Genomic DNA, 14,476 nt, shown 5'->3' on the forward strand with positions numbered 1-14,476 from the left:
TTTGTCCTTGGGTGCATGCTTAGGTCCCATGCAAGAAATGGGAATGAATTTCAAACACTAGAGGACCGTTGATTGTTGGCAAAACATTGAGATGCCTGGTTTTTAAATTCTAGTAAATCGAAAACTAGTCTAAAATTGATGAAACTTGGCATGCTATCATGGAGCAGCATCAACATGCCGTGGTACCAATTTTTTCCCACTTGGGGCAGTTTTGAGTATATGCTTCTCACAAACCGGAGCTTCTCACAACAAGCATGATGGTATTCGGTAGGGAACATCCCACCATTAGGGACAAAACAATATCCATTGCCTCTTATTGCTTTCCAGTTTTTTTCTTCTGTCAACATAGAACAACAGGAGTGTTGTGTGAATTTTTTTGATTTTTCGGGGTTCATTTGGACATTTTTATGCATTAAGTGAGTTTTCAACGCATTTATGTGCATAATTCAAATTTGAACTACATGCGCATGCTCCAGTGCATGTAAATTGGTTGAAAAATCAAATGTGTGTCCTTGGGTGCATGCTTAGGTCCCATGCAAGAATTGGGAATGAATTTGAAACACCAGGGCATCGTTGATTGCCGGCAAAACATTGAGATGCCTGTTTTTTAAATTCTAGTAAATCCAAAACTCGTCTGAAATTCATGAAACTTGGCATGCTTTCATGGAGTGGCTTCTACATGCCGTGGTACAAATTTTGTGCCATTTGGGGCAGGTTCGGGTATATTCTTCTCACAAACCGGAGCTTCTCACAACAAGCATGATGGTTTTCGGTAGGGAACGTCCCACCTTTCGGGATGAAACGATATCCATTGCCTCTTATTGCTTTCAAGTTTGTTTCTCATGTCAACATAGAACAACAGGAGTGTTGTGTGAATTTTTGTGATTTTTGAGGTTCGTTTGGACATTTTTATGCCTTAACTGAGTTTTCAATGCATTTTTGTGCATAATTCAAATTTGAACTACATGCGCATGCTCCAGTGCATATAAATTGGTTGAAAAATAAACTCTTTGTCCTTGGGTGCATGCTTAGGTCCCATGTAAGAAATGGGAATGAATTTCAAACACCAGAGCACCGTTGATTATTAGCGAAACATTTAGATGCCTGGGTTTTAAATTCTAGTAAATCCAAAACTAGTCTGAAATTCATGAAACTTGGCATGCTATCATGGAGCGGCATCAACATGTCGTGGTACAAATTTTGTCCCATTTGGGGCAGGTTTGAGTATATGCTTCTCACAAACCGGAGCTTCTCACAACAAGCATGATGGTTTTTGGTAGGGAATGTCCCACCTTTGGGGACGAAACGATATCCATTGCCTCTTATTGCTTTCAAGTTTTTTTCTCGTGTCAACATAGAACAACAGGAGCGTTGTCTGAAGTTTTGTGATTTTTCGGGGTTCATTTGGACATTTTAATGCATTAACTGAGTTTTCAATGCATTTATGTGCATAATTAAAATTTGAACTACATGCGCATGCTCCAGTGCATATAAATTGGTTGAAAAATCAAATCTTTGTCCTTGGGTGCATGCTTAGGTCCCATGCAAGAAATGGGAATGAATTTCAAACACCTGAGGACCGTTGATTGCTGGCAAAACATTGAGATGCCTGGCTTTAAATTCTAGTAAATCCAAAACTAGTCTAAAATCGATGAAACTTGGCATGCTATCATGGAGCGGCATCAACATGTCGTGGTACAAATTTTGTCCCATTTGGGCCAGGTTTGAGTATATGCTTCTTACAAACCGGAGTTTCTGACAACAAGCATGATGGTATTCGGTAGGGAACATCCCACCTTTGGGGACGAAACGATATCCACTGCCTCTTATTGCTTTCAAGTTTTTTTTCTCGTATCAACATAGAACCACAAGAGTGTTGTGTGAATTTTTGTGATTTTTCGGGGTTCCTTTGGACATTTTTATGCATTAACTGAGTTTTCAATGCATTTATGTGCATAATTCAAATTTGAACTACATGCACATGCTCCGGTGCATATAAATTGGTTGAAAAATCAAATATGTGTCCCTGGGTGCATGCTTAGGTCCCAATGCAAGAAATAGGAATGAATTTTAAACACCAGGGCACCGTTGATTACCGGCAAAACATTGAGATGCCTGTTTTTTAAATTCTAGTAAATCCAAAACTCTTCTGAAATTCATGAAACTTGGCATGCTATCATGGAGCGGCATCAACATGCCGTGGTACAAATTTTGTGCCATTTGGGGCAGGTTTGGGTATATGGTTCTCACAAACCGGAGCTTCTCACAACAAGCATAATGGTGTTCGATAGGGAATGTCCCACCTTTGGGGACGATACAATATCCGTTGCCTCTTATTGCTTTCAAGTTTTTTTCTCGTGTCAACATAGAACAACAGGAGTGTTGTGTGAATTTTTGTGATTTTTCGGGGTTTGTTTGGATATTTTTATGCATTAACTGAGTTTTCAATGCATTTATGTGCATAATTCAAATTTGAACTACATGCACATGCTCCAGTGCATATAAATTGGTTGAAAAATCAAATATGTGCCCTTGGGTGCATGCTTAGGTCCCAATGCAAGAAATGGGAATGAATTTCAAACAACAGGGAACCGTTGATTGCCAGCAAAACATTGGGATGCCTGGTTTTTAAATTTTAGTAAATCCAAAACTCATCTGAAATTCATGAAACTTGGCATGCTATCATGGAGCGGCATCAACATGCAGTGGTACAAATTTTGTCCTATTTGGGGAAGGTTTGAGTATATGCTTCTCACAAACCAGAGCTTCTCACAACAAGCATGATGGTTTTCGGTAGGGAACGTCCCGCGTGTCGGGATCAAACGATATCCATTGCCTCTTATTGCTTTCAAGTTTGTTTTCTCGTGTCAACATAGAACAACATGAGTGTTGTGTGAATTTTTGTGAATTTTCGGGGTTTGTTTGGACATTTTATGCATTAACTGAGTTTTCAATGCATTTATGTGCATAATTCAAATTTTAACTACATGCGCATGCTCAAGTGCATATAAATTGGTTGAAAAATAAACTCTTTGTCCTTGGGTGCATGCTTAGGTCCTATGAAAGAAATGGGAATGAATTTCAAACACCAGAGCACCGTTGATTGCTGGCAAAACATTGAGATGCCTGGTTTTTAAATTCTATGAAATCCAAAACTAGTCTGAAATTCATGAAACTTGGCATGCTATCATGGAGCGTCATCACCATGCCATGGTACAATTTTTTCCCATTTGGAGCAGGTTTGAGTATATGCTTCTCACAAATCGAAGCTTCTCACAACAAGCATCATGGTTTTCGGTAGGGAACGTCCCATCTTTGGGGACGAAACGATATCCATTGCCTCTTATTGCTTTCATGTTTTTTCTCGTGTCAAGATAGAACAACAGGAGTGTTGTCTGAATTTTTGTGATATTTCGGGGTTCGGTTGGACATTTTTATGCATTAACTGAGTTTTCAATGCATTTATGTGCATAATTCAAATTTGAACTACATGCGCATGCTCCAGTGCATATAAATTGGTTGAAAAATCAAATCTGTGTCCTTGGGTGCATGCTTAGGTCCCATGCAAGAAATGGGAATGAATTTCAAACACCAGGGCACCGTTGATTGCCGGCAAAACATTGAGATTCCTATTTTTTAAATTCTAGTAAATCCAAAACTCATCTGAAATTCATGAAACTTGGCATGCTATCATGGAGCGGCATCAACATGCCGTGGTACAAATTTTGTGCCATTTGGGGCTGGTTTGGGTATATGCTTCTCACAAACCGGATCTTCTCACAACAAGCATGATGGTTTTCGGTACGGAACGTCCCACCTTTGGGGACGAAACAATATCCATTGCCTCTTATTGCTTTCAAGTTTTTTTTCTCGTGTCAACATAGAACAACAGGAGTGTTGTGTGAATTTTTGTGATTTTTCGAGGTTCGTTTGGACATTTTTATGCATTAACTGAGTTTTCAATGCATTTATGTGCATAATTCAAATTTGAACTACATGTGCATGCTCCAGTGCATATAAATTGGTTCAAAAATCAAATTTTTGTCCTTGGGTGCATGCTTAGGTCCCATGCAAGAAATGGGAATGAATTTCAAACACCAGAGGACTGTTGATTCCTAGAAAAACATTGAGATGCCTGGTTTTTAAATTCTAGTGAATCCAAACTAGTCTAAAATTGATGAAACTTGGCATGCTATCATGGAGCGGCATCAACATGCCATCGTACCAATTTTTTTCCCATTTGGGGCAGGTTTGAGTATATGCTTCTTACAAACCGGAGTTTCTCACAATAAGCATGATGGTATTCGGTAGGGAACATCCCACCTTTGGGGACGAAATGATATCCATTGCCTCTTATTGCTTTCAAGTTTTTTTCTCGTGTTAACATAGAACATCAGGAGTGTTGTGTGAATTTTTGTGATTTTTCGGGTTTCGTTTGCACATTTTTATGCATTATCTGAGTTTTCAATGCATTTATGTGCATAATTCAAATTTGAACTACATGCGCATGCTCCAGTGCATATAAATTGGTTGAAATAACAAATATGTGTCCCTGGGTGCATGCTTAGGTCCCATGCAAGAAATGGGAATGAATTTTAAACACCAGGGCACCGTTGATTGCCGGCAAAACGTTGAGATGCCTGGTTTTTAAATTCTAGTAAATCCAAAACTCGTCTGAAACTCATGAAACTTGGCATGCTATCAGTGGCATCAACATGCCGTGGTACAAATTTTGTGCCATTTGGGACAGGTTTGGGTATATGCTTCTCACAAACCGGAGCTTCTCACAACAAGCATGATGGTTTTCGGTAGGGAACGTCCCACCTTTGGGGACAAAACAATATCCATTGCCTCTTATTGCTTTCAAGTTTTTTTCTTGTGTCAACATAGAACATTAGGAGTGTTGTGTGAATTTTTGTGATTTTTCGGGGTTCGTTTGGATATTTTTATGCATTAACTGATTTTTCAATGCATTTATGTGCATAATTCAAATTTGAACTACATGCACATGCTCCAGTGCATATAAATTGGTCAAAAAATCAAATATGTGTCCTTGGGTGCATGCTTAGGTCCCAATGCAAGAAATGAGAATGAATTTCAAAGACCAGGGCACCGTTGATTGCCGGCAAAACATTGAGATGCTCGGTTTTTAAATTCTAGGAAATCGAAAACTCGTCTGAAATTCATGAAACTTGGCATGCTATCATGGAAGTGCACCCGACATGCTGTGGTATTTTTCGTGTCCATTTTGAGAGAAGGCGCACTCGAATAATGACAGCCAACAAAGGCATTTTGAAAAAAAATGCTGCCACTTTAATATATTAAACGTTTGTATAATTCAAACCATGTGTGTTCGGTTAACCATTCACGTGGCGCCATGTGTCTTGGTTTTAATGGCTATAGGAGGTGCCACGTGGACAGCTGCTTGACTGAATGGGAGGCGTGCGTGTGCAGTCCGGTGCACAAGCTCATCGGGAAGCGTACAAGTTGTTCAACGCAGGATCTGTGCATCTCTTCAATGCAAATGGTTCAGATTACGGTATGCAAATTAAAGCCAGACTTCGGCGCTAAGCCAAGATACACTCTGATTTGTCAAAATATGCAGCTACAAATTAATATCACTATCTATTTTTTTGCAACTAAAATTCAGTAATTAAGCATAGATTTCATTGATACTAGAGATTAAGCAGTCGTTCTCACCGGTAAGCGAGACAGCCTTAGACCGCCACCCGCCTCGCTCCCACTGGTCTATATTAATGGCACCGCCGAGCAGCCGCACCCCCCATCTTCGCCACACACACAATTCCTCTCTCTCTCTCTGCCCGCATCCTCGACGCCGCTAGAGTCCTCAAAGCCATCAGTGTACGAGGATTACGTCGAAGCGCCCCATTGGAGGGAGTGGTGATGTCGGGGCTGCCGAATCACCGGAGCACGGCGTGAATATGGAGATAGAGGTTCCCGTCCGCGCCAACGAGGTGGAGAACGAGGCTGCCAACAAGCGGAGGCAGATCGAGAAAGAACCGCAAGCGACTCCAGCAGGCCTAGACTTCATCAACAACCTCCCCGATGATATGTTGATAGTTATCATATCCCTCCCCCAATCAGAAATTGGGCGAGGACAGCTGCCGTTTCTCGGCGGTGGCACACCCTATGGCTTCGCACCCCTGTCAACCTCCTCTATGCCCACAAGCTCTGCCATGGCTATCGCCAAAGCTTGGATGCATTCTCCTAGATCCTCGGCAATCACCATGGCCCAATCAAAGGCCTTATCGCGGGCAAGTTCCGTTCCAATGGCAAGGATCGAGCCAAGCTTGACGAGTGGTTCCGATCCCGCGCCATAGATCAGCTCGAGATGCTAAGTTATAATGATGGGCATATGAGCTTGCTGCCAACGTCCGCGCTCTGTTTCACGCCCACGCTACGCCTCGCCAAGTTCATGAACTGCCATCCCCCCTTAATGATGCGCCCGCTCTTTTTCTACCATGACTGAAGCACCTCGAGCTCGTCGCCGTTCGCATCCCAAAGGATGACATGGAGCACCTGCTCCGTGGCTGTACTACACCCGAGTTCCTTCATCTTCAGGCAATGAATTGGTTGAGTACCTTGCACATCACCTCCAGGACTCTCTGCACTATTTATGTGTGTTGTTGGTGCTGCAACGAGAGATTACAAAAGGTGGACCACAATATGGTAATCGAGGACACACCTTCACTTGAGAGATTACTTGTAGTTTATCAACAAGGTCCAACAAGAATCAATGTCATTTCTGCGCCGAAATTGAAAGTGGTGGGCTACTCGTCTGTCAAATACTACAACTTTCAGGTACAACAGTCGCCTTATATACCTCTCCTTCTTGATATCAATGTTATTTCATTTTGAAGATGTATGTCCGTCTGTCATCCAGCGAAGCTTCACCCAGACTCTAGGCACAGTGAAGGTCTTGGCACTAGAATCTGTCGTCCCCAACCTGGACCAAGTTTTCAGTTGCCTAAGATTCTTTTCGTGCCTGAAGAAGCTGTATATCGAGGTGATGTTCCTTTCCTATTAAATGTTAACCATAAGGGAGTTCAATTTTCTGCACCTTTTCCCAAGTTTACAATGACTATGTACTACGATTTTTGAAGGAATTTTGGAGGATTTTAGGACATACACCCCACCCCATATTGGTTGTTTCATTCATATGGTTACAATCGTCCATAAGAATTTCTCCTTTGGATTCATTTGTACTAGTTTTCTTAGGGAATTTTTCATCCAATCCAACCTCTTGTGAAGAAGGCTACATGTTTCTAGATTGTACTCAAATTAATGCCCATGTTAATCATGACAAATCGAAGATGGCACGTTGGTGCATTTTACAAATCCTGCAAACCAAATGGGCGTATAGTAGTGTTTAAAACTGCATGTAGGCACTAACATGTTCTCTTTTTCATAGTGCATATTAGGCCCGATGGAAGATATTGATAACGACAATCACATCGAATGCCTGGATCTGCATCTCTCAAATATTACTTTGAACTCCTATCGAGGGACCCCACCAGAGATTACACTTGCCATGTTCTTTCTTGCCAGAGCAAAGGTGCTGAGAGTACTGAGGTTCAACATGTATTTAACTAGGAAAGATCAATGGTATGATTATCAGAGGTAGCTGGTACTGTGAAATAGAAGTGCCTCCAAAAATGCCAAACTTCGTATTGGAAGAGCATATGGCAAAGCAATTGGAAGTTATTGTGTCAAACCCATACATGACTTATCAGCGGTTGATCCCATTTCAGAAATTACGTGGTTTGCAATGTTTCCATTTGGGCGTTGTAATCTTTGAATTTGAACCTTGCAATATTTATCGTATTTGTTATATTGAACCATTTCTGTTCTCTTGTCTCAACGCAAACAGTTCATCCGGGTGAACCGCATGTCGTACATCGCACACACCTTGATCTGGCTGACCGTTTCTTTTGTGTTGCCTAATCACAAACAGTTCATCTGAGTGAACTGTATGTTGTACATCGCACACACCTTGATCTGGTTGACCGTTTCTTTTGTGTTGCCTAATCACAAACAGTTCATCCGAGTGAACCGTATGTTGTACATAGCACACGCCTTCATCAGGCTGCCCGTTTCTTTTGTTCCGCCTCATTGCAAACGATTCATTGGACTGAAGCGTATGCCCTGATCGCACACGCAACTAAAATCTGAACCGTGTTTGATGCATCCTCCATTGCAAACGTTTTGCACCTTTTTGACGTTTTTTTACATCCCCGTTTGTGATTAATTCATCGCACACAGTTTCGTGAAAGGGTCTCTAATCGTAGTGTCACGTTAGCAGCATCCTGCAGTAGTCAAGCCCTAACAAAACTAACTCGATTACATGATGAATCTCATCCAACTCCTCACTGACCAGCGAGCCTATGAAGGAATTACTGACTCCTGGTGGGGGAGCATCATGGAATTGGCAATGAAGGAGGGTTGGTGATGACAAAGATCAAAGACCCCCCTCTCTGGAGCCCAAAAGAGACTCCAGATCTAGCCTCCCAATGAAGAACACGAGGTGGCGGCGACTCCATATCGTGAAACGAGATAATTCTTCCTCCCTGATTTTTTCTCCAAATATAGGTATTTATGGAGTCGGAATAGGGTCAGCGGGGCCACCAGGTGGGCACAACCCACCTGGGCGCGCTTGGAGGGGGCGTGCCCTGGTGGGTTGTGCTCACAGAGGGCCCCCCTCCAATGGTTCTTGGCTCTAGTATTTTTCTTTTATTCTGAAATAAATCTCCAAAAATTTTCGTTCCATTCCGAGAACTTTTATTTCTACACAAAAACAACACCATGGTACTTCTGTTGAAAACAACGTCAGTCCGGGTTAGTTTCATTCAAATCATGCAAATTAGAGTCCAAAACAAGAGGAAAAGCGTTAGGAAAAGTAGATACGATGGAGACGTATCATCAGGCGACTTGCATAAATATTTGTTTTTACACAGCAAAAGATTTTTAAAAACAGAAACATAAAGAAAAACTATCACTCCTCGGGGAATGAGCCGACCTCATCGTCTTTGGCTACTGGCATGAACCAGTCGTAGCTGCCGACGTGTGTCTCTGCACTGTGGATATCCTCGGCCTCCAGCTACTTGTTCACGTGGAGCATGCGGGAGATCTACACGGACGCGAGCACTACCCGGTTCACGTCCACAACGTTCCGTTCCGCCTGTAGGAGGGCCTCGATGGCAGCAGCATCCGCGCGCTCTGCGTCGAGTTGAGCCTCCGCCGCCCAGCTCAAGTCTAGGACGTCCGGTTCCGCCTGCAAGAGGGCCTCGATGGCAGCGCCATCCGCGCGCTCCCTGTCAAGTTGAGAGCCTCCGGCACCCGGTTCACATCCATGACATCCGGTTCCTCCTGCAGGAGGGCCTCAATGGCAGCGGCATCCGCGCGCTCCGCGTCGAGTTGATCCTCTGCCTCCCGGTGCTCCTTTAGGATCGCCAGGTTGAACGCTGGTCCACCTACACCATGGGGGGGCCGGACACCGACATGAAGTCGGCATCCGTCGTCTCATATGCATCGGAGGCCTTCTGCACCGTGACCTCCGCCATGAACACTGGATTGACTTTCTCCTACTCGGAGCTTGGCTCCAGAGATCTTGGGGATTGGCCCGCCACAAAGCGAGCTTGGGAATGGAGGCCTATGGCGCGGACCGCCGCTGCGATTTCTACCCGGCGCTCCGACGTCAGCATCTTGTAGTATGTGATCTTGTGGCGCGCCATGACTTTCTAGTGAACTAGGGGATGACTGATGCGGGCTAGGGGATCGAAATATGGGGGAATGGGCTGGAGAGGAGGTGTGGTTTTGGGCAGTGGTGACCGGCCAGCAAGTAGTTGGCGTAGGCCGAGCAGCGAAGGTTCTAGTGTGAATAGTGGTTCTAGTGACGACCAACCAATCGGTTTTGACTATGTGGTGTTTTGGGGTGGGATGGGGCCAAAGTTTCGGAGTTTCACGTGGCAGACGTCCGGACCTCCCCACCGTTCCTATCGACGACGATGCGGTGACTTCATAAATCTCAAGATGACTAGCAAGATGCTCGTGCATTGCACGGAACATCAAGATGCATTTTTTACAAAACACATGTTCTAATTGACCCATTTAGGAGTAAACCCATGTGTAAAAACTAATGATATCTTGATAATTTCATCGAAAAAACGGCTTCTCAAGAATTTAATCAAAAACATGATATCTCAAGGAAGATGAGAGATAAGGTGAGGAGGAGTGGTGCGTGGTGGTGATTGGTGGTCGGACATAGTGGAGGCATGGGGATGGATGACGCCGGCAGTGGCCACCATGCCAGATTGTTCGAGAGGCTTCCATTTTTAACTACTCAACAATGAAGTTGTGGGAGATAAGGATGAACGAGAGGTGTGCGGGTATCCTTTTGCAAAATTTCCGTAGTTTTCTTTTTATCCGTCAGATATAGACCAGATGACCTATATTGCCAGATGGCAGGCACACCATCATCACCAACTCAGTTTTTATAAGATTAGAGATAGAGATATGATAGCTTAGTCTCTCAAAGGTGCTCATAGGGGTAGGGTGTGCGTGTGTGCGTTCATAGGGGTGAGTGTATGTGCGCATGTATGAGCGCTTACGTCTGTACTGCGTTCAAAAGAAGGGGTACTCGAAGTATGCAAGTTCATAAGGAACAGATGGTGTACATCACTCTTATCGCGTTCGCGTTGCACCCCGGCATGATGGACCCTACACGTCGCTCACTGAATAGAACACGCTTCGTCTTGCATTTCCGCTTGCTTGTGGGTCCACAGTTGAGAGAAAACCGACATCCCTCCCCCGCCCGCGTCATTTACTATTAGAAGAGAGAGAGGTCGGCCGAGTGTTACTAGTAGTATACTACTAGTACTAAGTATACTACTAGTACTAGGAGCACTACATACTCTACTACCGATGTTGTCAGTACTTCACTAGTACTACTACTCCTACTACTATTGGACAGGGAGCTTAAAAAAGTTATTATTGGACTGGCTATATGTGGCGAAATCCTAGTAGGAAGAGTATGTGCGAGAACAAGCATTCACGTGTTTGAATACAAATTGGAAACAATTTTTGTTTGAATACAAATCTAGGAGTACGTATGAATCTAACAATATTGATTGGGCATTGTTGAATGTTGATACTTTTTCTGTAAGTTTGATCAAAGTAGAGATACTTTGACTGCACACAAAACTTATATGTAAACTAAAAAGAATCGGAGCGAGTGTATTGTACGTTCAAAAGAGAAATGAACATTGAATACCCTTTATATATGATTTGCTGATGCTATGATCACTGGTTCAAAATTCTGAATCCGCCTTAGGTATCACACATGCACCCACTCGTTTTCTCTCGGTTTCATCTCAGGGTCTCTCTCTCACTCCCTCCCTCTTGCTCTCTCTCTCTCTCTCTCTCTCTCTCTCTCGCACACACGTACCGCCTCTCTTCCTCTTTATGCATGTCACACCTAATTGATCTCTCGAGGTATCGCGATTGTATCTTGCTCGTCGTCAGGTTGCTCTTCGACACATGCCTAGGTCACTCTACCATGCATTAATTGTAACCAAGCCTTTCATCTATCTTTTCTAATCATACATTCATCTTTCTCTCCGCCCCTCTCTCAATCGGTCGATCTTCGGACCCACCCTATTCCTCTTTCAATCGATCCATAGCTAGATGGTACACGACCGATGCACACATACAGACCCCCTGCCCTTCTCTCCACCCCACACGATCATTTCTGTCATAGAAACACACCAAACCTTTATGTCCTTGCACGACACACACTCAATCTCTCAACAACTATCGATCCTGTCAAGATGTGTCAGGGCATGAACCAAATGGGATGTCAAAACTAAGATGGGAAGCGACATGTAGTGGAGGCAACATGAAAATTTAAATGAACCGTTTGTCTGTATGCATGTCAGACAAATTACAACATTGGAAATACGGGCATGGTCCCACATGCGAATGACACTCGACGGAATGTTCAAATGAGGCATGCAGGAGGATGGGCTCGACCGGAGGGCAGCATGATCGATTGCGAAGAGGGTTGGAGAGGAATGAGAAATAAGCAACACCACATGATTATACTTGGATATCTCAAATAAACACTAAGTTGTCTCGTTTTCCCTTCTGTCTTGGTCATGGAGTAAGATACACAGGGACTAGTATAGTTACTACTGCCGGAACATGGTAAGTTGGACCCCTAAATGCGGGCACGGACCAGGCACACCTCAATTATTCCTTCAAACATTCGGACACCTAAATTAGCAGACCTTCCGACTACTTAATCAAGTGTTATGCTTCACAAGTTGAAAAGGAAAAGGGTGGTACTTGATATGTCTCCATCATATTTTTGATTGTTTCATGCCAATATTATACAACTTTCACATATTTTTGGCAACTTTTTATATGATTTATTGGACTACCCTATTGATCCAGTGCCCAGTTCCAGTTCCAGTTCATGTTTTCTGCATGTTTTTTGTATCACAGAGCATCCATATCAAACGAAGTCCAAATGCAATAAATTTTTACGGAGAATTATTTTGGAATATATGTGATTTTTGGGAGCTGGAATCACCGCAAACGGAGGCCCACACAACCCACAAGACACCAGAGCACGCCAGAGGCCCCTAGCGCGTGGTGGTGGGTTGTGCTCACCTCGTACGTCGGTTGGAGCTCTACTTCGGGTGCAAGGAAGCTTATATCCAGAAAAAATCATGTTAAAATCTTAGGGCAGTCAGAGTTATGAATCTCCCAGAATATAAGAAATGGTTTTCGACCAGATCGAGAACGTGAAACAGAAGAGAACGGAGAGGGAGATCCAATCTTGGAGGGGCTCCCGCCCCTCCGCTGCCATGGAGACCAAGGACCATAGGTGTAACATCCCAAATTTTCAATTTGGAATGTTATACATTAGATCATCATTGCATATCATATTTTATTTGCTTTTGGTTTTGATCCTAGAAATTCTACGCAACTCAAGGACCCATAGAGAGAGTTGGGGATTTCGTTATTTTCATATTTGAGTTTTCTCAAATTTTGAGAATAGGATCATTTGATTTTAATTATTTTATCATCAATTATTTCTATTACAAAAATATGAGAGAGGGAATAAAATGACTTTCCCAAAATAAAGAAATATTGAGGATTTAATAATAAAATCAAATAAGATTTTATTTCGGAGTTTTTCGTTATTTTATTTGAATTTAGGAAAAATGTGTGTTTTTCAAAATTGCATTTAGGCCCCAAATAAATGTTTACCTTGTGCGTCTTGATATTAGAAGCCCGGGAAATTTTATTTCGGGATTTTTGGAGTCCGTTTAGTATTTCTTTTATCTGTTTTTCTGCGCGAAATAATAATAAAAAAAACGAAAACGACGTACGGGCCGTGTTAGGCCCGGACTCCTCCGGGGCCGGCCTTTAAAGCCGGGGCGCCCGACCCCGCAGCCCACCGATCCGCCCCGCCGCCCCGAACCCTAGTGCCGCCCGCACCGCGCCGCCGCCGCCGCCGCACCGTGCCGCCGCTGCCCGCGCCGCGCCGCCCCGCCGCCTCGCCGCCGGATCCCGCCACCTTGCCGCCGGATCCCGCCACCGCCGCCGCCTGCCGCCCGACCGCCCTGTTGCCGGAGCCCCGCCGCCGCCGCCGGAACCTCGCCGGAATTGCCGGGTAGTTTTTTTAGACGCCGTTTTTTTTCCGAAAACCGTTCGGTTTTTCCGACGGTTTTGTTCGTTTTTTTAGTTTCGATTTTTTTAAATAGATCGGTTTTTCCGATTTATTTATTTAGCGAGCGTTCGTTCGTTCGTTCGTTCTAGCAAATGTTCGTCATTGTTCTTTTCTTGGATTAAATCCGCGATTTTTCTGATCGCGATTTCTGATCCGATTTTCGTTCCAGTATAACTTTTCGCTCGTTTATCAGAATCAGGCGATTCAAGCGCCTGGAGTTTCGTCTCGAAACCCTCTATCCGTTTAACCAACCTAAACAAGTTTTTGCCACTATAAACATTGCCCTAGATCCATAATAGTAAACAAAGACTGTTTCTTTTGCCGTCTGACTTTCGTTGCTTCGTTTGATTTGATTCTTTTTCCAAACCGGAGTTCTCAAGTTGACCTTCTGGTTAGATCTCTTATTTGAGTTTTACCTGTGCATTAGATGAATACTTATTGTATGCTTGTTTGTTTTTTCTGTGATAGAATACCCGGAGTGCGCCGCCTGTTACTTCGAATCTCTAGGTTTCGCGGATCATCAGCAAGGCAAGTAACACTTTGATCATACCTCCTACTACCCAGTTTTATTGCATTAGATCAATCCTCAAACATTGCATGATTAGGATCTAATTAAATTGTGGGTTTGGGAAGTAGTTGAGGTAGTACCTATTACCTGTTGTATTATCAAACCTTTGGGAGTTACTTCTACGTTTGCTTACTATTGCTATGCTATGCTAG

The sequence above is a fragment of the Triticum aestivum genome, chromosome 4A (assembly GCF_018294505.1).
Source record: "Triticum aestivum cultivar Chinese Spring chromosome 4A, IWGSC CS RefSeq v2.1, whole genome shotgun sequence".
NCBI classification, from domain to species: Eukaryota; Viridiplantae; Streptophyta; class Magnoliopsida; order Poales; family Poaceae; genus Triticum; species Triticum aestivum.